At 40.6% G+C, this 26,813-nt stretch overlaps 7 non-coding genes across 7 annotated transcripts; all 7 read left to right on the plus strand.

Annotated features, from left to right (window-relative positions):
• Nucleotides 1–2,377: 2,377 nt before the first annotated feature.
• On the plus strand, nucleotides 2,378–2,459 carry TRNAS-GCU (transfer RNA serine (anticodon GCU)). Its single transcript has one exon. It is a non-coding gene; the product is annotated as a tRNA-Ser (tRNA).
• A 22,051-nt stretch (nucleotides 2,460–24,510) lies between these two features.
• On the plus strand, nucleotides 24,511–24,592 carry TRNAS-GCU (transfer RNA serine (anticodon GCU)). Its single transcript has one exon. It is a non-coding gene; the product is annotated as a tRNA-Ser (tRNA).
• Nucleotides 24,593–24,948: 356 nt separating this feature from the next.
• Nucleotides 24,949–25,030, plus strand: TRNAS-GCU (transfer RNA serine (anticodon GCU)). The gene has a single exon. It is a non-coding gene; the product is annotated as a tRNA-Ser (tRNA).
• A 180-nt stretch (nucleotides 25,031–25,210) lies between these two features.
• Nucleotides 25,211–25,292, plus strand: TRNAS-GCU (transfer RNA serine (anticodon GCU)). Its single transcript has one exon. It is a non-coding gene; the product is annotated as a tRNA-Ser (tRNA).
• A 361-nt stretch (nucleotides 25,293–25,653) lies between these two features.
• TRNAS-GCU (transfer RNA serine (anticodon GCU)) lies at nucleotides 25,654–25,735 on the plus strand. Its single transcript has one exon. It is a non-coding gene; the product is annotated as a tRNA-Ser (tRNA).
• Nucleotides 25,736–26,341: 606 nt separating this feature from the next.
• TRNAS-ACU (transfer RNA serine (anticodon ACU)) lies at nucleotides 26,342–26,423 on the plus strand. The gene has a single exon. It is a non-coding gene; the product is annotated as a tRNA-Ser (tRNA).
• Nucleotides 26,424–26,603: 180 nt separating this feature from the next.
• On the plus strand, nucleotides 26,604–26,685 carry TRNAS-GCU (transfer RNA serine (anticodon GCU)). Its single transcript has one exon. It is a non-coding gene; the product is annotated as a tRNA-Ser (tRNA).
• Nucleotides 26,686–26,813: the final 128 nt, after the last annotated feature.

Below are 26,813 nucleotides of genomic sequence, written 5' to 3' on the forward strand. Positions count from 1 at the left end.
AGGGTTACATGTGATTGCTTCGAAAGATTTGTGGCACTATTGTTATTGCGTATATTTCTTGGTTTGAAATTAATATTGAAGTATTACTATTTATTTTCCCTAAACATTTAACCTTTCTCGCGAGTAGACTGTGTTTCCATACATCCAAATTACGGAAAGGATGCATGAGATTGCATCGAAAGATTTATGTCACTATTGTCATTGGTTTTATTTCCTAGTGTGAAATCAATATCGAAGTAGTAGTATTCAATTTCCCTAAACATTTAAACTCTCTTGCGAGTAGACTGTGTTTCCATACATCCAAAACAATATGTACATAGTAGGCACAAGCCTTAACCACTCGGCCAACGTGACTTGATAAAACGTAAATTGAAACTACTTATAAAATTAAGGGAAATTAAATTGTACTACTCCGATATTGTTTTCACAGCAAGAAATATAACAAATGACAATAGTAACACAAATCTTTAGAAGAATTCACATTCATCCTTTAGAAGAATTCATAGGTTAAATGTTTAGGGAAAATAAATAGTACTACTTAAATATTGATTTCACACCAAGAAATATAAGCAATGAAAATTGTGACGCAAATCTTTTCAAGCAATCACATGTAACCCTTCAACTCTTTGGATGTATGGAAACATAGTATTCCAAGAAGTCATCACCTCAAAGATTAGAACTCTCCCTAGGAGACCCCATGTAGTTAGCAGGCACACGCCTTACCCACTCGGCCAAAGTGACTTGATAAGCTTAACTACTAGTTATTAAATTAAGGGAAATTAAATAGTAATACTATGATATTGTTTTCACAACAAGAAATATAACCAATGACAATAGTGACACAAATCTTTCGAAGCAATCAAATGCATCCTTTCCATTTTTTGGATGTATGGAAACACAGTCTACTCGCAAGAAAGTTTAAATGTTTAGGGAAATTGAATACTACTACTTCGATATTGATTTCACACTAAGAAATAAAACCAATGACAATAGTGACATAAATCTTTCGAAGCAATCTCATGCATCCTTTCCGTAATTTGGATGTATGGAAACACAGTCTACTCGCGAGAAAGGTTAAATGTTTAGGGAAAATAAATAGTAATACTTCAATATTAATTTCAAACCAAGAAATATACGCAATAACAATAGTGCCACAAATCTTTCGAAGCAATCACATGTAACCCTTCCGTTCTTTGGATGTATAGAAACACAGTCTACTTGCGGAAAACTTGAAATGTTTAGGGAAAATAAATAGTACTACTTCAATATTGATTTCACAACAAGAAATATAAGCAATGACAATAGTGACATAAATGCTTTCAACCAATCACATGTTACCCTTCAACTCTTTGGATATGTACATAACGTTTAACAGCAAGAGTTCGAATCTCATTGCTGAGAACTTATTGCAAGATTGTGTATTCATACATCCAAAGAATTGAAGGGTTACATATGATTTCATAGATTTTGTGTCACTATTGTCATTGGTTATATTTCTAGCTGTGAAAACAATATCGGAGTATTGCTATATAATTACATTTAGACTTTCTAACGAGTAGACCGTGTTTCCATACTTCCAAAGAATTGAAAGCATACATCTGTTTCCATACTATTAATTTTCCTTAATTTTATAACTAGTAATTAAGTTTATCAAGTCAATTTGGCTGAGTGGCTAAGGCGTGTGCCTTCTAAGTACATGGGGTCTCCCTATGAGAGTTCCAATCTCTCAGGTGATGACTTCTTGCAATACTGTGTTTCCATACATTCAAAGAGTTGAAAGGTTATATGTGATTGCTTCAAAAGATTTGTGGCATTATTGTCATTGCTTATATTTCTTGGTGTGAAATCAATATTTAAATAGTATTATTTATTTTTCCTAAACATTTAAACTTTCTCGCGAGTAGACTGTGTTTCCATAAATCCAAAGAACGGAAGGATTACATGTGATTGCTTCGAAAGATTTGTGTCACGATTGGTATTGCTTATATTTTTTGGTGTGAAGTCAATATGGAAAGAGTACTATTCATTTTCCCTCAACATTAAAACTTTCTCGCGAGTAGACTTTGTTTCCATGCAACCAAAGAACGGAAAGGATCCATGGGATTGCTTCGAAACATTTCTGTCACTATTGTCATTGGTTTTATTTCTTAGTGTGAAATCAATATCGAAGGAGTAGTATTCAATTTCCCTAAACATTTAAACTTTCTTGCGAGTAGACTGTGTTTCCATACATCCAAAAAACGGAAAGGATGCATTTGATTGCTTCGAAAGATTTGTGTCACTATTGTCATTGGTTATATTTCTTGTTGTGAAAACAATATCGTAGTATTACTATTTAATTTCCCTTAATTTAATAACTAGTAGTTAAGCTTATCAAGTCACTTTGGCCGAGTGGTTAAGGCGTGTGCCTGCTAAGTATATGGGGTTTCCCCGTGACAGTTCGAATCTCTTAGGTGACGACTTCTTGCAATACTATGTTTCCATACATCTAAAGAGTTTAAGGGTTAGATGTGATTGTTTCCAAAGATTTTTGGTCACTATTGTCATTGGTTGTATTTGTTGGTGTGAAATCAATATCGTAGTGGTACTATTTAATTTCCCTAAACATTTAAACTTTCAATTTAATTTTTATAACTAGTGTCAAATTTAATTTTTGTCAAGGCACTTTGGCCCAGTGGTTAAGGCGTGTGCTTGCTAAGTCCACGGGGTCTTCACGCGAGAGTTCTAATCTCTCAGGTGACGACTGCATGGGAGAAAATACTTCAATTAATACAAAGAACTAAAACGATACACGTGATCGCGTAAAATGATTTGTGTCAATATTGTCGTTGGCTGTATCTCTTGGTTTGTAAACAGTATTGGAGTAATACTATTTAATTTCACTACACATTTAACATAACTAGTTTTAATTAAGTTTCTCACATCACTTTGGCTAAGTGGTTAAGCCGTGTGCCTCCTCCCTTCGAGAGTTAGAATCTCTTAGGTGACGACTTCTTGCAAGACTGTGCTTCCATACATCCAAATTACGGAAAGGATGCATGGGATTGCATCGAAAGATTTGTGCCACTATTGTTATAGCTTAGATTTCTTGGTGTGAAATCAATATCGAAAAAGTACTATTTAATTTCCCGAAACATTTAAACTTTCTAGCGAGTAGACTGTGTTTCCATACCTCCAAAGAACGAAAAGGATGTATGTGATTGGTTCAAAAGATTTGTGTCACTATTGTCATTGGTTATATTTCTTGTTGTGAAAACAATTTTAGATTCTTTTCCCTTAATTTCATAACTAGTAATTAAGATTATCAAGTCACTTTGGGTGAGTGGTTAAGGCGTGTGCCTGCTAAGTACATTGTGTCTCCCCGCGAGAGATCGAATCTCTTACATGATGACTTCTTGTAACATTGTTTTTCCCTAAATCGAATGAATTGAAGGGTTACCTGTGATTGCTTCGAAATATTTTCTGTCACTATTATCATTGGTTGTATTTGTTGGTGTGAAAAGAATATCGTAGTGGTACTATTTAATTTTCCTCAACATTTAAACTTTCAATTTAATTTTTATAACTAGTTTTTAATTAAATTTTTTTCAAGTCACTTTTGCCGAGTGGTTAAGGCGTGTGCCTGCTAAGTACATGGGGTCTCCTCGCGAGAGCTTGAATCTCTGAGGTCATAATTTCTTGCTAGATTGTGTTTCAATACAGCCAAAGAACACAAAGGATGCATGGGATTGCTTCGAAAGATTTGTGTCACTATTGTCATTGCTTATATTTCTTTGTATGAAATCAATATCGAAGTAGTAATATTTAATCTCTCTAAACTTTTAAACTTTCTCGCGAGTACACTATGTTTCCCTATATCCAAAGATCAGAAAGGATGCATGTGATTGCTTCGAAAGATTTGTGTCACTATTGTCATTGGTTATATTTCTTGGTGTGAAAACAATATTAGAGTAGTACTATTTAATTATATTTAGACATTCTAACAAGTAGACTGTGTTTCCATAAATCCCAAGAATGGAAAGGATGCATGGGATTGCTTCGAAAGATTTGTGTCACTATTGTCATTGCTTTGATTTCTTGTTGTGAAATCAATATTGAAGTAGTACTATTTATTTTCTCTAAACAATTAAACTTTCTAGCCAGTAGACTGTGTTTCCATACATCCAAAGAACGGAAAGGATACATGTGATTGCTTCAAAAGATTTGTGTCACTAGTCTCATTGGTTATATTTCTTGTTGTGAAAACAATATCGGAGTTGTACTTTTTCATTTCCCTTAATTTCATAACTAGTAATTAAGTTTATCAAGTCACTTCGGCCGAGTGGTTAAGGCGTGTGTCTGCTAAGTACATTGTGTCTCCCCGCGAGAGATCTAATCTCTTAGGTGACGACTTCTTGCAATATTGTTTTTCCATACTTCGAAAGAATTGAAGGGTTACATGTGATTGCTTCGAAATATTTTTGTCACTATTATCATTAGCTGTATTTGTTGGTGTGAAAAGAATATCGTAGTGGTACTATGTAATTTTCCTAGACATTTAAACTTTCAATTTAATTTTTATAACTAGTTTTAAATTTAATTTTTTTTAAGTAACTTTGGCTGAGTGGTTAAGGTGAGTGCCTGCTAGGTACACGGGGTCTCCCCGCGAGAGTTCGAATCTCTGAGGTGATGATTTCTTCCTCGATTGTGTTTCCATATAGCCAAAGAACGGAAAGGATGCATGGGATTGCTTTGAAAGATTTGTGTCACTATTGTCATTACTTATATTTCTTGGTATGAAATCAATATGGAAGTAGTAGTATTTAATTTCCCTAAACACTTAAACTTTCTCGCGAGTAGACTATGTTTCCCTACATCCAAAGAACAAAACGGATGGATGTGATTGCTTCGAAAGATTTGTGTCACTATTGTCATTGGTTATAATTTTTGGTGTGAAAACAATATTAGAGTAGTACTATTTAATTACATTTAGACTTTCTAACGAGTAGACTTTGTTTCCATACATCGAATGAATTGAAAGCATACATCTGAATCCGTAGAAAGATTTGTGTCACTATTGTCATTAATTGTATTTTTTCGTGCGAAAACAGTATTGCAGTAGTACAATTTGATTTCCCTAAACATATAAACTTTCTCGTGAGTAGACTGTGTTTCCATACATCCAAAGAACTAAAGGAATACATGTCATTAACTCGAAATATTTTTCTTTACTATTGTCATTGCTTATATTTCTTGGTGTGAAATCAATATTCAAGTAGTAGTATTTAATTTCCCTAAACATTTAAACTTTCTCGCGAGTAGATTTTGTTTTCATACATCCAAAGAACGGAAAGGATGAATGTGACTGCTTGGAAAGATTTGTATCACTATTGTCATTGCTTATATTTCTTGTCGTGAAAACAATATCGCAGTAGTACTATTTAACTTCCCTTAATTGCAGACCAAGTAATTATGTTTATGAAGTCACTTTGGTAGAGTGGTTAAGGCGTGTGCTTGCTAAGTACATGGGGTGTTTTTTAATACATCCATAGAGTTGAGGGCTTACATGTGATGGCTTCGAAAGATTTTCTGTCACTATTGTCATTGGTGGTATTTGTTGGTGTGGAAATATTATCGTAGTGGTACTATTTAATTTCCCTGAACATTTAAACTTTCGATTTAATTTTTATAACTAGTTTCAAATTTAATTTTTGTCAAGGCACTTTGGGCCAGTGGTTAAGGCGTGTGCTTGCTAAGTCCACGGGGTCTTCACGGGAGAGTTCTAATCTCTCAAGTGACGACTTCATGGGAGAAAATATTTCAATTAATGCAAAAAACTAAAACTTTGGCCAAGTGGTTAATGCGTGTGCCTTCTAAGTACATGGGGTCTCCCCGTGAGAGTTGCAATCTCTTAGGTGACGACTTCGTGGGAGAAAATATTTCCATTCATTGAAAAAATTGAAATAATAAATGTGATCACGTAAAACGATTCGTATCAATAATATCATTGGCTGTATTTCTTCTTTGGAAAAAAATATCGGAGCAGTACTATTGGGAAAAAAAAAAAACTAGGGTTGGGGTTCCTCTTGGTCCAGAACATCCTCCGTGATGTCGGCCGTAAGCGTATGCTCCGGTGGTTGGGGTTCCTCTTGGTCAGCAATTTCGTTGTCTGGTATTGTGGGGGGCTCCGCTCGCCGTTCCGTGCTGTTCACCGTAGTGGTAATTTCCAATGACATGGGCTTAGGTTCCTCTTGTTCGGCAGTATCTGGAATTGGTATCACGATGGATTCCACGTTTATTCGTGTGCTACCAGCTTGCGTGATCTGGTGAAATAGGTCCTCCTGACTTTCACCAAAATCATCCAGTAACTGCGCGAGTTCCTCGGAATGTTGGTCCGCTAGCGTGCAATAGTCCTGCGCTAGGTCCTCGCGTACTGCCGCAATGCTTTCCTCATTGAGTTTGTAGAACCCTCGGCCATCTTTCCTTCGGTTCTCCCAGTCCACTTGGTACGTATGCAATTCCTCTGCATATGTAGCCCACACCATCCATCCTTTGTCTAGCGTTGATTTTAATTGCATCATAAACCTCTCTCGATTCATTTGCTGACGGATGCACACGTTGTCTGTTATGGCTTGGCAATTGTTGCGTGCTTCTTCTACGAATTTCTTGTTCACTAACCGCCGCCGCTTCCTCATAAGTGCTCCTCATTCCTGCCCAGAGCTGAGATTCCTTCGAATGTAGTTCTTCCAGTTTTCCCATTTCATTGTTTAGGCGGATTTCTAGCTTATGTCTCCTCTCCTGTTTTCCAACCAGTTGCTCGTCGAACCATGCTTTCTTCTTCTCCAATAAGGCACGGAGTCCCGGGATTGCCGCTTCCGATTTTTTCGCTTCCTGCCGTAATTTGGCATTTTCTTTTTTTGTCTGGGTGTGTTGTGCTGTCTCCGTTGCGAGTTTCTCTTCAAGGGTCTTCACTGCCTTTCGGCCGTTGGCCCGGATGTCCTTTTCATTGTCCAAGGACTGGCGAAGTTCGGCGCGGAGAAGGTCAATCTCTAATTCCGCCAGTTGCACGACCCGTTTCGCTTTCGAGGCAATGGCAGTCTGAGCTTCAATTCCTTGCCTCAGGGCTTCGACGGCGTTGGTTGTTGGTGGAGTTGCCTGTTGCGCCGTAGTTGCGTTATTTTCCAACTCCGTGATGCGTTCATTGGCCTTTTGTAGCTCGGCTTGGGTCAGTTTAACCTTTTTCCAGACATTTTTATTTTTAATCGCCATATCCTTGGCGCCCATACTGACCTTTGCCAGTTCCCTATGAATTTCGACAGGGGCCGCATTTAATGGGGGTAGTTCCATCCCCATTCCGCGTATATCGGCGTTCCTTTGCCTGCCTACTCTGGCTAACTGATCCTCATCGTCGCTTTCCACCGTTTGTGTTAACACGCGGTCGATCATTTGGTGCTCCGCGTGCTCCTCGGCCATTCGTTGTGAGACTTTTATCTATTGCGTTTGCAAGAATTCCATGAGTTCAAAAGTGGTTCCGAATTGTAATAGTGCGCCAAACTCATGGGCCGTGTCCGGAATGTCCGGACACGCCAGGACCTCGCTTTCCGCCGTTAATACAGCTTTCCCCCACTGTGACTTGGCCATAATGATCGGCCGTGGTTCCCGGATTACTTCGAAGGTGATGTTGGGCTCTGTAGCTACGGAGCTGTCGCCCACGGTCGTCGTCTCCGTGGCCGTGAGTGTGTCTTTAACTAACCCGCGCCTATCTTTCCTGTCCAGTCTCCGCTGTTTCGGCCTCGAGCTTTCGTGCCGTGGTTCGGCTTCTGGCTCCGGTGCCGCTTCCTTGGTGCGCTCAGCCTGCTCTTCCTGTGTTGTTCGCGTGTTCGGCTGGGCGGGTTGGGGTTCATCCTCCCACTCTGTGGTGGCTAACTCCGCTAACATTCGCTTCGCGGATCGAGGGGCCTCTGACTGGAAGATATCAAATTTGTATGCTTATATTAAACAATTAATGGAAAATGAGAAAGATTGACAAATTTCATTAATAAATAGAAAAGAAAAATTACAATCAATCCCAAGATTGGGATTACAAAAGTTTTAGCTTATGGAGATTACTAGAATAATAGATTAGAAGAAACTAAGATACGAATTCGATAGGAAAATTATATGGCTTCCGTAGGGAAAATTAGGGTTTATGCCTTCCAAAAGGAAATTTAGGGTTCTTGGTTTCGATAAGATAAGGGAGCTTAGAAGGAAAAGAAAAATAATTAAGATAATACGGAGAGAGCCTAAGTGTAGGAAAAAGAAAATGGAATTTTATATGGAGTTCTCCCTTGATCATCTGCATGTCTAGTTTTTGTTGCATGGCCTCTACTTTTAGTTGCTTAGCTTTTTCTTTTAGTTGCATCTATTTTTAGTTGCATGCCTTTTTCTTTTAGTTGCATGTGACCGTCCACATGACCTTTACTTTAGTTTTCTTCACTTCACTTTAATTAGCCACATGATCCTTTTATCTGTTCGGTTTGCGTCCAGCCTTGTCTGGTCGCCGGTTCCGTTCAGTCGCCGATTGCCGCCACCTCACCGGCTCCGCCACCGGTTCCGGTTTGCTTATCGACCGGTTTTTGGTTTTGCTTACCGGCCCGGTTCTGAATTGCTTACTAGCCTGGTTCCGAATTGCTTCCTGGCCGGTTCTGGTTTGCTTCCCGACCAGTTTCCAATTTTGCTTATCGGCCCGGTTCCGGTTTGCTTCCCGCCTGGTTGATACGTGAACGTTGAGAAAGAATTAACCGAAATGAGAAAGATGTCGTGAAAATACGACGAGGATTCGTGAACGTTGAGGCAAGACCCCGTGGTCTTTGACTAGAGGATATCAAATTTGTGTATTTATGTACTAAGAATTAACCGAAATGAGAAAGATCAACAAATTTCATTAACAAGTAGAAAGAAAGATTACAATTAATCCCATGATTGGGATTACAAAAAGTTTGCTAATGGAGATGGCTAGAGTAATAGATTAGAAGAAATGAGATATGGATTTAATTAGAATATTAGGGGTTTTAGCTTCAATTCGAAAATTAGGGTTTTTGAGTTGTATGGCTTTGATTAGGAAATTAGGGTTTTTGAGTTCTATGGCTTTTATTAGGAAATTAGGGTTTACTTGAGAGATAGCTTCCTTCCCCTCTCAAAGAGAATTATGAGTTTATGAGTGATTAGCCCTTAATTCACGGATTCTTCCTTTTTTTTTCTCTCCTTCCCTTGCATGCGTCCCACATGGCATTTGCTTTGGTTTTCTTCACTTTACCTTAGTTTGTTGCATGATCTCCATCTTTTTGTTGCACACCTTCCACATCACCTTTACTTTTTGCATGCACTCCAACTTTAGTTTGTTGCATGATCCAATCTTCCGTCCGTTCGCGTCCAACCTCATCCGGTAGCCGGTTCCGCCCGATCGCCGAATCCCTCACCGGCCGGTTCCATTTTGCTTGCTGGCCGGTTCTGATTTTGCTTGCCGGCCGGTTCCGGTTTGCTTGCCAGTTCCGGTTCCGGTTTTGCTTACCAGGTAGTTTCCGGTTTCTGGTTTTGCTTACCAGCCAGTTTCCGGTTTCCGATTTCCGATTTTGCATAGTGGCCACTTTCCGGATTTGCATACCGACCAGTTTCCAGATTCCGGTTTTGCTTACCGACCGGTTTCTGGTTTGCATACCTGCATACCAGCCAGTTATTGGTTTTGCATACCGGCCGGTTTCTGGATTTGCTTACCAGCCGGTTTCCGGATTTGCTTACCAATTGATTTCCTGTTTTTGGGAACTTGGCCACCATCATCCATCAAGACAATGTGGCCAAAGTGCTCTTAGCACAAATGAAAAATGAGGGAGCTCAAGGTGCTTATATAGTTAGGGTCTTAAGTTTCCTATCTATGTGGGATAGTTCTAATTTCCCTATCTTCTCAAACTTCATTTTCACATAACTTGATATGTATTTCTCCATTTTATATATAGTAAAATACGTTTTAAAGCTCTTGAGTACATCCATATTTCTATAACAAGCTATTGTAATGCATAGGATATTATTTGCATTTATGTTTTATTATAAGAAAGTAATGTATATTCCAGATTTCTCTGGAACATTCTAGAAGTTTCAGGATTACTTCTGACAACACTATAAAAGAAGGCACTAGACATTATGTTGAACCAAATTGGTTCAACGCAAGTGTTAAGCCTCTTAGTTGCTTTGTACTTATCTTTTCACATAATATATTAGCTTCTATCATCTTCTTTCTCTCTCTCTCATCCTCGCTATCTCTCTCTCTCCTCTTCTCACTTCCTCTCTCGGGAATCTCACGCAATCTCGTCTTCTTAGTACTAATAGTACTTCTCTTCTTAGTACTAATTCCATCTCTGCTTCAGTACTATTCCTGACAGTTTGAACCAATTTTTCTTCCTTTCCTCTAGCCTACTTGTCGTTCTCCCTCATCCTCCTACCCTTTTCCCTATACTATGGCTACTGTTAGTGCCCAAGAATATCAATCCGTTTTCTCCGAGTTACAGTGCCTAAAAGAAAAGTTTGTTGCCCTGGAACATGAAAACCAACGGTTGATAGGGGATCTGCAACAAATCGCTCTCGAAAAACAACAAACGCAACAACAACATGGGGAGTTAGCGTTACGGGTACAACAACTCGAAGCAACATTGCCACAACAAGGATCAAGTTCCCAAGGATTTCATAAAGAGCCCAAGATTGGACTTCCTGTGAAATTTGATGGAACACGATCGCAATTCCGGGGATTCCTAAATCAGGTACACTTAGTCATCCAGATGCATCCTTCCCGATATCCCACTGATGCATCTCGAGTCGGCCTAATAGGCACGTTACTTAGCGGCTCAGCCTTGGCATGGTTCGCTCCACTTCTAGAAAAACAATCACCCTTGCTTAATACCTTTGAAGATTTTATTGGTGAGTTTAAAGCCTGTTTTGGAGATACCGACAGCATCAGGACGACGATCAACAAGATCCGAAGATTGCGTCAAGGCGATCGTCCAGCCTCGGCCTACGCGGCAGATTTCCGTCTACTCGCCTCAAATATCCCCTGGGATGATCAGGCCCTCATGGAGCAGTTTTGCTACGGCTTGCGCAACGATGTCAAAGACTTGCTTTTAACCTTCCCCGAGGAACCAAAGTCTCTTATGGAGGCAATCAGTCGAGCAGTCCGATGCGACAACCGCCTTTTCGAACGACGTTCGGAACGTCAGTTACAAATAGCACGCTCTCGGCCGGAACCCACATACACCTCAGTCACGGCTAAACCGTTTGCATGCGATGTACCTCAAGCCAATATTCCGACACCGATGGAGATTGACACCATGCGTTGACGCGGCCCGTTATCGGAAGAAGAAAAGCAACGACGACGTGCCAATCGATTATGTCTTTATTGCGGTGGACCAGGGCATATCGCCATCAATTGTCCCCATAGGCCAAGAAGACAAGTAAATCAAATTGTCGTCTGTACTAAACCCTAGTCAATTATTCCCTTCAAAGTGTTTGATAGTATTAATAGTACTAATAGAGTGTCAGATAGTATTCATAGTACTAATAGCCCAAGTATCTCAAATAAATTTGAAATCCTTAGTCAATTAGATGAAGAGTTAAACGATTGAGTCCAGCCAAAATAGGAGCCGTTTGGTTGGACAGCAGCCCTAGATCTGTACAGCCCATTAGTGGTTCCATTCTTTCTAAGCAAGTTAGCAATGTGTTCCTAGCCCAAGTCATTGTTATTACTAAAAGTACTCCTCCAGTACTTGTCCTAGCAATTTTAGATTCCGGAGCTAATTCTTGTTTCATGGATCGAAATTTTGCCCAAGCTTCTCAGATATCCTTAAGAAAACTTCCTTGTCCCGCATCTGTAGTAGTCATTGATGGTCGTCCCATTGCTTCCGGGAATATTGTAGAAGAATCAGAACCCATTCAAGTTGTCCTAGGTAGTTTTGTGTGTGTAATATCATTTAATATAATTAGTAGTCCAGAGCATCCCATTGTCCTAGGATTAGCTTGGTTTGAATTACATAATCCAGCCATAGATTGGAGAACAAGAGAAGTCCGATATCGACCACCCCAAGAATCTACTCACCGAGTTTCGACCATTTCACTCCATCAATTACGCGAAGAAGGACACAAGAAGGCAATGTTCCTATTTGCAATATCAGTACATCCTTCCAGCATTATTAAGAAGGACTCCTCAGTACAACTTTCGGCAAAATATCATCCTTATGCCGATGTATTTGACAAGGTAAAAGCCGGTACCCTTCCTCATCACCGTCCCTATGACTGTCCCATCGATTTACAACCAAGAACCGAGCCACCATGGGGACCGATTTACAACTTGTCACCCACCGAGTTAGAAGTCCTTCGAGCCTACATAGAGGAGAACTTGGCATGCTGGTTCATCCGTCATTCGAAATCTCCGGCCGGTGCACCCATCTTCTTTGTCAAGAAGAAAGATGGCTCACTTCGTCTCGTCGTTGATTACCACGGATTGAATAAGGTCACCATCCGGAATAGGTATGCACTTCTTCTTATATCAAGTCTTTTGGAGCAAGTTAATGGTGCCAAGTTTTTTACCAAAATCGATCTACGAGGAGTGTATAACCTCGTGCGGATCCCACCGGGAGATGAATGGAAGACCGCCTTTCACACACGATATGGGCATTTTGAGTATACTGTTATGCTGTTCGGCTTAACCAATGCACCCGCAGTCTTCCAACACATGGCAAATGATATATTCAGAGACCTCTTGGATATCTGTTTGATCATCTATCTGGATGATCTATTGATTTATTTGAAGACCCAGCAAGAGCACGATTCTCATGTACTATTAGTACTAAAACGACTCTGCGAGAATGGTCTTTATGCCAAGCTAGAAAAATGTAGCTTTGACTGCAAGCAAGTGGAATTTCTAGGCTACGTCATCTCCTCAAAGGGCATCTCCATGGATTCAGCTAAAGTCCAAACTGTACTAGAGTGGCAAATTCCACGGTCAGTACGAGATGTACAATGTTTTCTAGGTTTTGCTAACTTCTACCGTAAGTTTATACAGGATTACTCGAAGATTATTTTACCCCTCACACAACTTACGAAGAAGGGCCAAGAATTTCTTTGGTCCATTGAAGCAGATATGGCTTTTCGACATCTTAAGAAAGCCTTTTCATTAGCACCGATTCCAGCTCATGTGGATACCAGCAAACCATTCATCATGGAGGCCGACGCTTCAGATTTCACTCTCGGTAGCATCCTTTCTCAACAAGGAGATAAAGAAGAGTTGCATCAGGCGGCTTTCCATTCGTGCAAATTCGATGTCGCGGAAATCAACTACGAAATACATGACAAGGAGTTATTAGCCATCATGGATTCATTTGTGCAATGGCGGCATTTCTTAGAGGGCTCTCCACATCAGGTCATTGTCTTTAGTGATCATAAAAATCTTGCTTATTTCCAGAACGCTCGTGTATTAAATCGACGGCAAGCTCGGTGGGCACAATTCCTCATGCATTTCGACTTCAAAATCACATATCGACCGGGGAAGCAGCAAGGAAAAGCAGATGCACTATCACAACGTTCGTATCTTACACCTCGTCCTGGTGATCCAACATTTGATAATCAAAAGCAAGTAATCTTGGGACCAACACGATTGCACACCACACAGATTTTTCACATCCCGATGGATTCACGGATTACCGATGACATACATGCAAACTTGAAGACAGATAGCTTTGCTCAAGACATCTTGGCGCACATTGATACTTCTCGGGCATCCTGTTCTCAGTCTCAACAACCAGGTATTGACTACCGACAATTCGAATATCATGATGGATTGTTATTCTTTAAAAAGCGCGTATATGTCCCCGATTGCTCCTGTCGCCTTCAAATCGTCCAGCATTGGCACGACACCCATACAGCGGGACATTTCGGTAAAACTAAGACGTTGGAGCTAGTGCAGCGATCTTTTTGGTGGCCCGACATGCGCCGTTTTGTTGACGACTACGTTCGGACCTGTGATGCTTGTTGCCAAGCAAAGATGCCACGACACCATCCATATGGCTTGTTGGAATCCTTACCGATTCCAAGTAAGCCGTGACAGTCTATTTGTCTTGATTTTATCACAGATTTGCTGGTCTCGCAGGGGTTCGATGCTATCTTAACCGTCGTCGATCGATATACGAAGATGGCACATTTCGTTCCGTGTACTAAGGCCATCACTGGCGAGGAAACTGCCACCCTAATCATGCATGAGGTATTTCGGCATCATGGCCTCCCAGACAGTATCATCAGTGACCGAGGACCGCAATTTGTCTCCAAATTTTGGCAGCATCTCTTCAAGATGCTCAAGGTCTCTTGCAACCTCTCCTCCGGCTACCATCCTCAGACCGATGGGCAGGCGGAACGAACAAACCAAACGCTGGAGCAATATCTCCGGTGTTTCCTAAGTTATCAGCAAGAAGATTGGGCCGAGATTCTCCACTTTGCGGAGTTTGCGTATAATAATGTTGTTCACTCCTCGATTCGAGTCTCCCCATTCTACGCTTATACCGGTTCTCATCCTCGTTGGTCGGTGATCGACACCCCGGAACTACCTTCCAATCCTCGTGCCGGGAATCATTTGGAGAGACTACGCAAGATCCAGACAGATCTCTCGACTCATCTTCGTCATGTTCAACAGACACAGAAGACTTACGCGGATCGTCATCGGCTTCCCTCCTCTTTTTCCATCAGAGATCGAGTATGGCTCTTACGTCGTCACATCAAGACTACTCGATCGTGCGACAAGTTGGATTATTGACGACTCGGTCCTTTCCGTATTACGGGTAAGGTTAATGATGTCACATTCCGCCTTGATCTCCCTCCACAGCTTCAGATACATCCAGTTTTCCATTGTTCTCTTCTTGAACCTTATAAAGCAAACACCATTCCCGATCGTGTTACACCACCGCCACCCCCGCTCGAGTTGGACGCCGGCCCAGAGTATGAAGTTGCTGCCATCCTCGATTCCAAACTTATTCGCAACAAACTTTATTATTTGGTCGATTGGCTTGGTTATAGTCCGAGCTTCTGGAACCTTATAAAGCAAACACCATTCCCGATCATGTTACACCGCTGCCGCCCCCGCTCGAGTTGGACGCCGGCCCGGAGTATGAAGTTGCTACCATCCTCGATTCCAAACTTATTCGCAACAAACTTTATTATTTGGTTGATTGGCTTGGTTATAGTCCGAGCGAACGCACTTGGGAACCCATCGAGCATGTTGTCAATGCTCAAGATCTGCTTGCTGATTTCCATCGAAAGTATCCAGACAAACCCGGTCCGCAATCAACATCGACTCGTTCCACTCGTCTTTAAGGGAGAGATAGTGTCATGATATGGCAAGACTCGAACCCATGACCTTATGGTATATGGGTCGAGCTCTTAACCATCACACCATCTATTGTAATTCATAGGATATTATTTTCATTTATGTTTTATTATAAGAAAGTAATGTATATTCCAGATTTCTCTAGAACATTCTAGAAGTTTCAGGATTAGTCCTGACAACACTATAAAAGAAGGCACTAGACATTATGTTGAACCAAATTAGTTCAACGCCAGTCTTAAGCCTCTTAGCCACTTTGTACTTATCTTTTCACATAATATATTAGCTGTTGTCATCATCTTTCTCTCTCTCTCATCCTCGCTATCTCTCTCTCTCCTCTTCTCACTTCCTCTCTCGGGAATCTCACGCAGTCCCGTCTTCTTAGTACTAATAGTACTTCTCTTCTTAGTACTAATTCCATATCTGCTTTAGTACTATTCTTGACAGCTACTAATCTAATCAAAATAATTGTTTCATTATTTATATTTATTTATTTACATAGTTTTTATATCGTGTGTGAAAAACCACACGACATTCACCTCCACAAAACCTGCACATCCACCGGTATGTGCCAATTTTGGTGACTCTCCACTTTTGATTACTTTACTTTTTTATTGATGTACTCGAATCGCCATTGTCATCCGATCCACCATATTCTTCGTTCAATCTTTGCATTTCCATGACCGATTGTCATGGCTCTCTTTGCTCCTCTAGAGCATAATGCTTCACTCTTTATGCATGTGCCACCTTCATCTCGGCCATCTCCTTGGTCATCTAATTTTCTCTTATCATTCTTTCTTGTTCCATGCATGTCTTTCAAAAGCCTTATCGAAATACTATGGTTGAGTACTCTTAGCGATTCATTATTTAGTGTCATGCTCTCCTCTAGGTGCTTAAGTGACCACACTGCATGTTTCGCACTTTGTCCACTTTCTTGGTATACTCTTGTGTTGGAATTGACCATGACTTCTACGCTAGTATTATCCTTGTTAAATTTTGTGATCACATCTTTCATATCCGCTTGGCCCACTTGACCCATATCTTTGCTTTTTGAGGTTTGCTTGGTCTCTTTGTCGCACACATTAGCTTTTGTCTTCGTGCTTTGCTCGACCTCTTTGTCGCACGCATGGACTTTCATCATGTTTCTTTGCTTTACTTCCTTGTTGCACACATTGGCTTTCACCCTTGCTTCCTCGCCGCCATCGTCCTTCTCTTGGATCTTACATCGGTTAATGCCCAAGTCTCTCAAACGAGTGTGGAGGAATTTTGTAGTTTGGCATTGCCTTTGTCGTGCTACCCTTAGCCACATCCACCTTATGGTTGTTCGCATTGGCTTTGACCTTTGTTTCTTTGCCGCCACCTTCTGTCTCTTGGGTCTTACATCAGTTAATGCCCAAGGCTCAAGAACTTTTGTGGGGAAAGTCTCTTCATGATGGTTGTCTACCGTCTTCGGCTTGATGTCATTCTTCATGGCTATCTCTTTAGACTCATGGGCCTCGTACCCATTAATCCTCTTGTTCGAGCAAGCCTCGATTATTCTCCTCTCTTCTTTGCATGTGTTAATTTTGGCCTTCACTTCCTCGCCGCCACCTTCCATCTCTTGGGTCTCATGTTTGCTTTCCGACGCATCTGCCCAAGTCTCTGGAACAAGTGTGGAGAAAGTCTCGACACGGCCATCCGCCATTGACTCGTCCATAGCCACCTCTGACTCGATGTCGTTTTTCGTGGCTATCTCCTTAATCATGTTGACTTTACACTTTTTATCTCCCTTGATCATGCAAGCTTTGCTCATGCTTGCACCTTCATCATTTGATGTTTCAGACATGATACATGTTTCGAAACATTTGTCTTCACTTGAAGTTACATTCGCCACCCTCAATTCATTGGTTTCTTTCTTCATCATTCTTTCTTTGCAAGATGAGAAAGTATCTTGTTCCACACCTTCTTCCGTGGTTACATCGTGGTACCGAACCTGGGCCTTTGTATCAACCGTAACATTAATCCGCATTTGTTGGGGGGCCTCTTCTTCTTCGCTCATCATTTGCTTCAGTTTTTGCTCCTTTTGAAGCTTCTCTTCAACCTCAACTTGCGCCTTTAAGTTCTCGAATGCCTCTTCCATCAAGACGTCTATGTCGAGTATTGTTGAACCTTCCCTCTTCGAGTTTTCTTCTTTAGGTGGAAGTTTGTAGTTGCATTCCGTCCTCCTTTCACCATCCGTCGTGGGTTGTTTTGTTGTAGATGAGAATCTTGTCTTCATCTTATCATGTAGTTCACATACTCTTTCCACTTTCATCCAATCCTCGGTGAGGCCATTTTCACCATCATCATCCTCAAGTCGGATTCCAATGGCCTTCCTTTCCTTCCAATCAATTGAATTCACAAACATTAGGACTTTTTCCACCCCCACCAATCTTTGATCCCACTCCGAGAGTTGTGCAAAGCAACACTTGAACTCAACAAAAGCATGCATGGCACTTTGGTGGGTCTCTAATGATGATACCCATTGGTCAAACTCGTATAGTTTGCATCTCTTCGGCTCTTTGTATCTATATGCCTCCATGAGATATGCTCCTACTGCCTCGTTTCACGTCGGGTTCACCAAAGATGTCGCGAAAATACGACGAGGATACGTGAACTTTGAGGCAAGACCCCGGGGCCTCCGACCGGAAGATGTCAAATTCGTATGCTTATATTAAACCATTGATGGAAAATGAGAAAGATTGACAAATTTCATTAACAAATAGAAAAGAAAAATTACAATCAATCTCAAGATTGGGATTACAAAAGTTTTAGCTTATGGAGATTGCTAGAATAATAGATTAGAAGAAACTAAGATACGGATTCGATAGGAAAATTATATGGCTTCCGTAGGGAAAATTAGGGTTTATGACTTCCGTAAGGAAATTTAGGGTTCTTCGCTTCGATAAGATAAGGGAGCTCAGAAGGAAATAAAATAAAATAAAGATAATACGAAGAGAGCCTGAGTGTAGGAAAAAAAATGGAATTTTATATGGAGTTCTCCCTTGATCATCTGCATGTCTAGTTTTTGTTGCATGGCCTCTACTTTTAGTTGCTTAGCTTTTTCTTTTAGTTGCATGCCTTTTTCTTTTAGTTGCATGCGACCGTCCACATGACCTTTACTTTAGTTTTCTCCACTTCACTTTAATTAGCCACATGATCCTTTTATCCATTCGGTTTGCGTCCAGCCTCGTCCGGTCGCTGGTTCCGTTTAGTCGCCGACTGCCGCCGCCTCGCCGATTGCCATCGCCTCGTCAGCTCCGCCGCCGTTGCCGGTTTACTTACTGGCCGGTTTTTGGTTTTGCTTACCGGCCCGGTTCCGAACTGCTTCATGGCTGGTTCCGGTTTGCTTCCCGGCCGATTTCCGGTTTTGCTTACTGGCCGGTTCCGGTTTTGCTTACCAGCCGGGTTCCGGTTTGCTTACCAGCCGGTTTCCGGTTTTTGGGAATTTAGCCAGCATCATCCATCAAGACAAAGTGGCCAAAGTTCTCTTAGCACAAATAAAAAATGAGGGATCTCAATGTGCTTATATAGCCAGGGCCTTAAGTTTCCTATCTATGTGGAATACTTCAAATTTCTATTTTCCCTATCTTCTCAAGCTTAATCTCCACCTAACTTGATATGTAGTTGTCTATTTTGTATTTAGTAAAATGCGTTTTGAAGCTCTTGAGTATATCCATATTTCTATGACAAGCTACTAATCTAATCTAAAATAATTGTTTCATTATTTATATTTATTTTTTACATAGTTTTCATATCGTGTGTGCAAAACAACACAAAAGGGCAAGTATGAGCTCTCTGATAGGATGAAGAAGAGGGTGAGACAGGGAAGCGATGACAGTGATGAGAGTTAGAAGGTTGATTTTTGTGTTGTGTAGAAAACCTTCTATTTCCTTCTTTCTGTGGCCTAGGGTTCGTTGGTTGGTGAGCCATCGTGGTGCCGCGTGTTCTTGGCCTAGAAGTTTGTGCATGCCTTAAGTCCTTTTAATATCGTCGTTATCTTCTCTTTCTTTCTTTTTCGTAACGGTTACATACAATACTATTTTTACACTATAATACAAGTGGGGCCATCTACTTACTCCGCGGATTCTCCGGCTTTGTTTGATCCGGTAGGGAACAAGTTAGGTGGCGTAGGTCCCAGATAAGGTTTAAGGCGAAACCCATTCACTTTTTGTCGTAACACTTCCCCGGCCAACATGCACATTTGAAACGTGCCCTGTTCTGCTCCTACTATCCAGTACGGGCCTGTCCAGCGGAATCTTAATTTTCCTGGCATATGCCCCATGCGTGTTTGGAAAACTAATACCGCTTTTCCAACCGTTAAATCTTTTTCACGTGCATGCCGGTGTTAGTCCACGAATGCTTTGTGCCGCCGTTGTTCCTGCTCTAATATGGCCATACTACGTAACCTTGTTTCTCCTAGCTATAGCAGTTGTTGTAGCCGTACTTGTTCGGATTTGCCCTCTGGTAGCCGGGCTCATACTTGAATCCGCAGACTGGGTACTTGGAATTCGACTGGCATCACAGCCTCTAGACCAAATGCTAGCCTGAACGATGTTGATTGTATGCTGATCTTATAGGTGGTACGGTATTCCCATAACGTGCTATGCAACTTGGTGTCCCAATCTGTCCTGTTCTCATTGACTATCTTTTTGAGGATAGTTTGGAGGGTTTTGTTCATGGATGAGCTTGATAGGGCAGCTGAAACGACACCAAATCTGTTCGTAAAGGAATTTCGCCGTGACTGCCGCGGTATTCTCACGCAATGGTTTCGCTTCTACCCACTTGGTACAGTAATCTGTGGTTACCAGGATATACTTATTACCTGTTCGAGTAGCCGCGGCCCCCACTTTTGGAAACGATCCAATGGTAACACTGGTTGGTGTGGCATTCTCACGACTTCCGTGGGCTGGCCCAGTCGTTGACATGAATCACACTGTTTGCAATATTCATACGCGTCCTTTTGTGTCGTCGGCCACCAAAGTCCTGCTGGGCAAATTTTCCGGGCCGTAACATCGCTCGCGTAATGTCCTCCTGCCGTACCAGAATGGGCTTCGCGTAGAACCGCGGCCTTCTCATCCTGCCGTATTCCGCGCCTCAAGATGTTGTCACTGCCCTTGTGGTATAGTATGTCTGCCACTAAACAGAAGTTTCGACTTTGTACGGCCAACCGTTTTTTCTCGTCTGTTCATAATTGAGGTGGCGGTAACCCTATGGTCAGGAAGTAGGTCATTTCCATGAGACACCGATCCGGGACAGTCTTTTCCGTTCGTTCTGCTAGCATTGCTACCCGCAGAATGTCCGCATCTGGAAAGTCATTGTCATCCTTCTACACCGTTTCTCCATTATCGAGTCTGCTCAAAAACTCTGCCACTACGTGTTGTGTACCTAGGCGGTCCTGAATTCGAAAGTCGAATTCTTGAAGCAGCAGCATCCATCTCGCCACTTTCCCCGTCAGCGCTTGTTTCCCTACCAAATATAGGAGTGCCGAATGATCCACGTGAAACGTGAATTTTCGCCCTAGCAGATAATGTCGGAACTTATTGATGCTATAGATCATACCCAATGCGTCACGTTCCATTGTGGGATAGTTACGATCAGCCGTTGGTAATTTCCGACTAGCGTAGTACACCGGCCGGTACCAATTCGGCTCCGTGAGCTGCATTAGCGCACTACCTATTTTTATGTCTGAGGCATCTACGAACACGTGGAATGGCTTCGCCCAAACTGGTGGTTGTATGACGGTTGCCTGCGTTAGCATTACCTTTAACGCATCATATGCCTTCTCTTCCGTAGATGTCCATTGGAAGGGAGTTTGATGAACGGTGGCATGTAACGGCGTGGCGAAGTCCGCCAAATAGCGTATCATTTGATTATACCATCATATTTGCCCTAAAAACTGTCAAGAATGAGAGAAAAAAAGAGAGAGAAAAAGAGATAGAGAGATAATTGAAAGAGAATTATTATATTGAAGTGTAAAATGAATTACAAAGAGTAGGCTACAAAATGGCGTTGAACCAATTTAGGTTTGGGATGGGTGGTAGATCCCTATTTATAAGTAATAGAGAACACTCTAGAATATTCTAGGTTATCCTAGAATGTAGAGTAATCTAGAAGATCTCTAGAGTATTCTAGAAGGTTCTAGTGGTATAGAACACTCTAGAATATTCTAGGTCATTCTAGAATGTAGAGCAATATAGAATATTCCTATGATATTAGATTTCATATTCTAGAAACTATACATATAAGAATATTAATACAATGGTTAAAGATTTGACATGTGTACAACAAGGTCGTGGGTTCAAATCCTTTCGAGTCATAATGTGAGTGTCATGATCCTTTCGATGCATGATGTGAGTGTTATCATGACACTATCCCCTCCTTTGACGACACGTCTCACGGGTCGTAGGGTTTGTATTAGGACTTGGTCTACAAGGATATTGGCAATTAAATGCATTGACGAGTTCTGCAGCATTGGAAAGATTTGCGGCAGATTCCCAAGTTCGATCATTGGGGGTATAGCGTAGCCAATTGACTAAGTAATACAGCTTGTTGCGCACGATTTTAGAATCAAGGGCGGCAACAATTTCAAATTCAGGCCCGTCCAAGAACTTGACAGATGGTGGGGGTGTCGTAAGATGGCCCGGAATTGAACTTGTAGTATAAGGTTCCGAAAGGGATACATGAAACACCGGATGAAGATGCATGTGCGGAGGGAGGTCAAGACGAAATGCAACATCACTTATCTTACCAGTGATCATGTAAGGGCCAAAACGTTGGTAATCCAATTTACTGCAAGGTCGAGTGGTCTTGATGTTGTGTTGGAGAAGCCATACATGATCCCCAATGCAGAACTTTTTTGACGAGTCTAGACGATGACGATCGGCAAGCCTCTTGTGTGTAAATTGAGCATCGTGCAAATTGTGGAGAATGTTAGCTTGAATTTCTTGGAGGTGACTAAGACGATCCTCGGCAACAGGGTTGGTAGGAACTTCTGGATGCGCATTCATCGTCCACCGAGGATGGCAACCCGTATTTGCAAAAAATGGGGAATATCATGTAGAAGAATGGGCTGAGTTGTTGTAAGCGAATTCCGCCAAGTGCAAAAAATCAACCCAATCATCTTGTTGATAGTTGATGAAACAACAAAGATATTGTTCCAATGTCTGGTTGGTACGCTCTGTTTGGCCATTTGTTTCAGGATGACAGCCCGAAGAAAGCTTAACTGAAATGTGGAGAAGTTTGAACAGGTGCTTCCAAATTTTTGAGATGAATTGTGGACCACGATCACTAATAATGTCATCAGGCCGACCATGATGCTTAAATACATCCCGCATAACAAGATCAGCCGCCTCTTGACTAGTAATCGACTTTGTACATGGAAACAAATGTGCCATTTTGGTAAATCGATCAACCACTGTGAGAATTGCATCAAAACCTTTTGAAACTGGGAGATCAGTAATGAAGTCCACGGATATAGACTTCCAAGGAGTTTCCGGAATGGGAAGTGGTTGTAGTAAGCCATAAGGTCGGTGATGAGGATTCTTTGATCGACAACATATATCACAGCTCCGAACATACTCCTCAACAAAATGACGAAGGCGAGGCCACCAATAGTGTCAAGAAATTAATTCTAGAGTCTTGTGAACTCCAAAATGACCAGCCATTGGTGAGTCATGGCAATGTTGCAAAACTTGTTGCCATGGGGGACCATCAGGAACATACAATAAATTTTATAGAAATAGAAAACCACCATGCCAATTGAATTGACAATAGTCATTACGAGGATTTTTTGACCGTGAGCAAGAAGCACGATCCAGGACGATATGATCCAAAACATCCTTGGCGAAATCATCCGTGGCCATATGATCTCGAATGGAATCAAGAAGAGTGGTATGGGACGCCGATCGAGGCTCGAGTTCATCTCGATCCCTTCGCTCGGGGGTGGTCGGGTGGATCGGCACCCTTCTTTCTCTTTCTCCTTTCTATCTATCATTTGTTTATCCTTATCTTAAGCTTACTTTAGTACCTAGATCTCTAATATAGTAGTATTTAATTTCCCTAAACATTTAAACTTATACATCCAAAGAATGTGTTTCTATACATCCAAAGAACGGAAAGGATGCATGTGATTGCTTGGAAAGATTTGTGTCACTATTGTCATTGCTTATATTTCTTGGTGTGAAATCAATATCAACGTAGTAGTATTGAATTTCCCTAAACATTTAAACTTTCTCGTGACTAGACTGTGTTTCCCAACTTTAAAAGAACGGAGAGGATGCATGTGATTGCTTCGAAAGGTTTGTGTCACTATTGTCATTGTTATATTTCTTGGTGTGAAAACAATATCAAAGTACACTATTTAATTTTCCTAAACATTTAAACGTTCTCGCGAGTAGACTATGTTTCATACATCCAAAGAACGAAAAGAATGCATGTGATTTCTTCGAAAGATTCATAACATTCTTGGAATTTGTTATATTTCTTGGTGTGAAAACAATATCAAAGAAGGACTATTTATTTCCCTACACATTTAAAATAACTAGCTTTAATTAATTTTATCATGTAATTTTGCTGAGTGGTTAAGGCGTGTGTCTGTTAAGTACATGGTGTGTGCCCGCGAGAATTCGAATTTCTAAGGTGATGATTTCTTGCTAGACTGTGCTTCCATACAGATAAAGAATGGAAAGGATGCATGGGATTGCTTCGAAAGATTTGTATCACTATTGTCATTGCTTATATTTCGTGATGTGAAATCAATATCGAAGTAGTAAAATTTAATTTCCCTAAACATTAAACTTTCTCGCCTGTAGACTGTGTTTCCCTACATCCAAAGAACGGAAAGCATACATGTAATTGCTTCAAAAGATTTGTGTCACTATTGTCATTGTTTATATTTCTTGGTGTGAAAACAATATTAGAGTATTACTATTTAATTACATTTAGAATTTGTAAGGAGTAGACTTTGTTTCCATACATCCAAAGAATTGAAAGCATACATGTGAATCCTTAGAAAGATTTGTGTCACTATTGTCATTGGTTGTATATTTTCGTGCGACAACAATATCGGAGTACACTATTTAATACCTCTAAATTTCATCACCAGTAATTAAGTTTATCAAGTCACGTTGGCCAGGTGGTTAAGGCGTGTGCCTGCTACGTACATGGGGTCTCCCCGCGAGAGTTCAAATCTCTCAGGTGACGACTTCTTGCAATATTGTGTTTCTATATATCAAAAGACTTGAAGGGTTACATGTGATTCCTTGGAAAGCTTTCTGTCACAATTGTCATTGCTTATATTTCTTGCTGTGAAATCAATATCGAAGTAGTAAAATTTAATTTCCTTAAACATTTAAACTTTCTCGCGAGTAGATTGTGTTTCTATACATCCAAAGAACGAAAAGGATGCATGTGATTGCTTGGAAAGATTTGTATCACTATTATCATTGCTTATATTTCTTGTTCTTAAAACAATATGGGAGTTGTAATATTTAATTTTCATAAACAATTAAAGTTTCAATTTAAATTTTATAACTAGTTTCAAATTTTATTTTTGTCAAGTCACTTTGGCCGAGTGGTTAAGGCGTGTGCCCGCTAAGTACATGCAGTCTCCCCACGAGAGTTCGAATCTCTCAAGTGACAACTTCAATGTAGAAAATATTTCCATTCAAGCAAAAAACAGAAACAATACAAGTGATTGCGTAAAATGATTTGTATAAACATTGTCGTTGGTTGTATTTCGTGGTGTTAAAACAGTATCACAGTAGTACTATTTAATTGCCCTACACATTTAACATAACTAGTTTTAATTAATTTTATCATGTCCCTTTTGCCGAGTGGTTAAGGCGTGTGCCTGCTCAGTACATGGGGTCTCCCCGCGAGAGTTCGAATCTCTCAGGTGACGACTTCTTGCAATATTGTGTTTCCATATATCCAAAGACTGGAAGGGTTACATGTGATTACTTGGAAAGCTTTCTGTCACTATTAGCATCGCTTAAATTTCTTGTTGTGAAATCAATATTGAAGTAGTAGTATTTAATTTCCCTAAAGATTTAAACTTTCTCGCGAGTAGATTGTGTTTCTATACATGCAAAGAACGGAAAGGATGCATGTGATTCCTTGGAAAGATTTGTATCACTATTATCATTGCTTATAATTCTTGTTGTGAAAACAATATGGGAGTAGTACTATTTAATTTTCCTAAACATTTAAACTTTGAATTTAAATTTTATAACTAGTTTTAATTCAAATTTAATTTTTGTCAAGTCACTTTGGCCGAGTGGTTAAGGCGTGTGCCTGCTAAGTACATGGGGTCTCCCCGCGACTGTTCGAATCTCTCAGGTGACGACTTCATTGTAGAAAATATTTCCATTCAAGCAGAAAACAATATTTCCATTCAAGTAGATTTGTATCACTATTGTCATTAGTTATATTTCTTATTGTGAAGACAATATCTTAATAGTACTATTTAATGTCCATAAATTTCATAACTAGTAATTAAGTTTACCAAGTCACTTTGGCCGAGTGGTTAAGGCGTGTGCCTGCTCAGTACATGGGGTCTCCCCGCGAGAGTTCGAATCTCTTACGTCACGACTTCTTGCAATATTGTGTTTCTATATTTCCAAATACTTGAAGGGTTACATGTGATTCCTTAGAAAGCTTTCTGTGACTATTGTCATCGCTTATATTTCTTGCTTTGAAATCAATATTGAAGTAGTAGCATTTAATTTCCCTAAAGATTTACACTTTCTCGCGAGTAGATTGTGTTTCTATACATCCAAAGAACGGAAAGGATGCATGTGATTCCTTGGAAAGATTTGTATCACTATTATCATTGCTTATATTTCTTGTTCTTAAAACAATATGGGAGTAGTACTATTTAATTTTCCTAAACATTTAAACTTTGAATTTAAATTTTATAACTAGTTTTAATTCAAATTTAATTTTTGTCAAGTCACTTTGGCCGAGTGGTTAAGGCTTATGCCTACTAAGTACATGGGGTCTCCCCGCGAGAGTTCGAATCTCTCAAGTGACGACTTCATTGTAGAAAATATTTCCATTCAAGCAGAAAACAGAAACGATACAGTTGATTGCGTAAAATTATTTGTATACACATTGTCATTGGTTGTAGTTCGTGGTATTAAAACAGTATCACAGTAGTACTATTTAATTTCCCTACACATGTAACATAACTAGTTTTAATCAATTTTATCATGTCCCTTTGGCCGAGTGGTTAAGGCGTGTGCCTGCTAAGTACATGGGGTTTCCCCGTGAGAGTTCTAATCTCTCAGGTGACGACTTCCTTAAATATTGTGTTTCCATATATCCAAAGACTTGAAGGTTACATGTGATTCCTTGGAAAGCTTTCTGTGACTATTGTCATCGCTTATATTTCTTGCTTTGAAATCAATATTGAAGTCGTAGT

The sequence above is a fragment of the Azolla caroliniana genome, unplaced genomic scaffold (genome assembly GCF_043228905.1).
Source record: "Azolla caroliniana isolate FFs.n. ecotype wild unplaced genomic scaffold, voAzoCaro1.0.p SCAF_7, whole genome shotgun sequence".
Classification (NCBI taxonomy): Eukaryota; Viridiplantae; Streptophyta; class Polypodiopsida; order Salviniales; family Salviniaceae; genus Azolla; species Azolla caroliniana.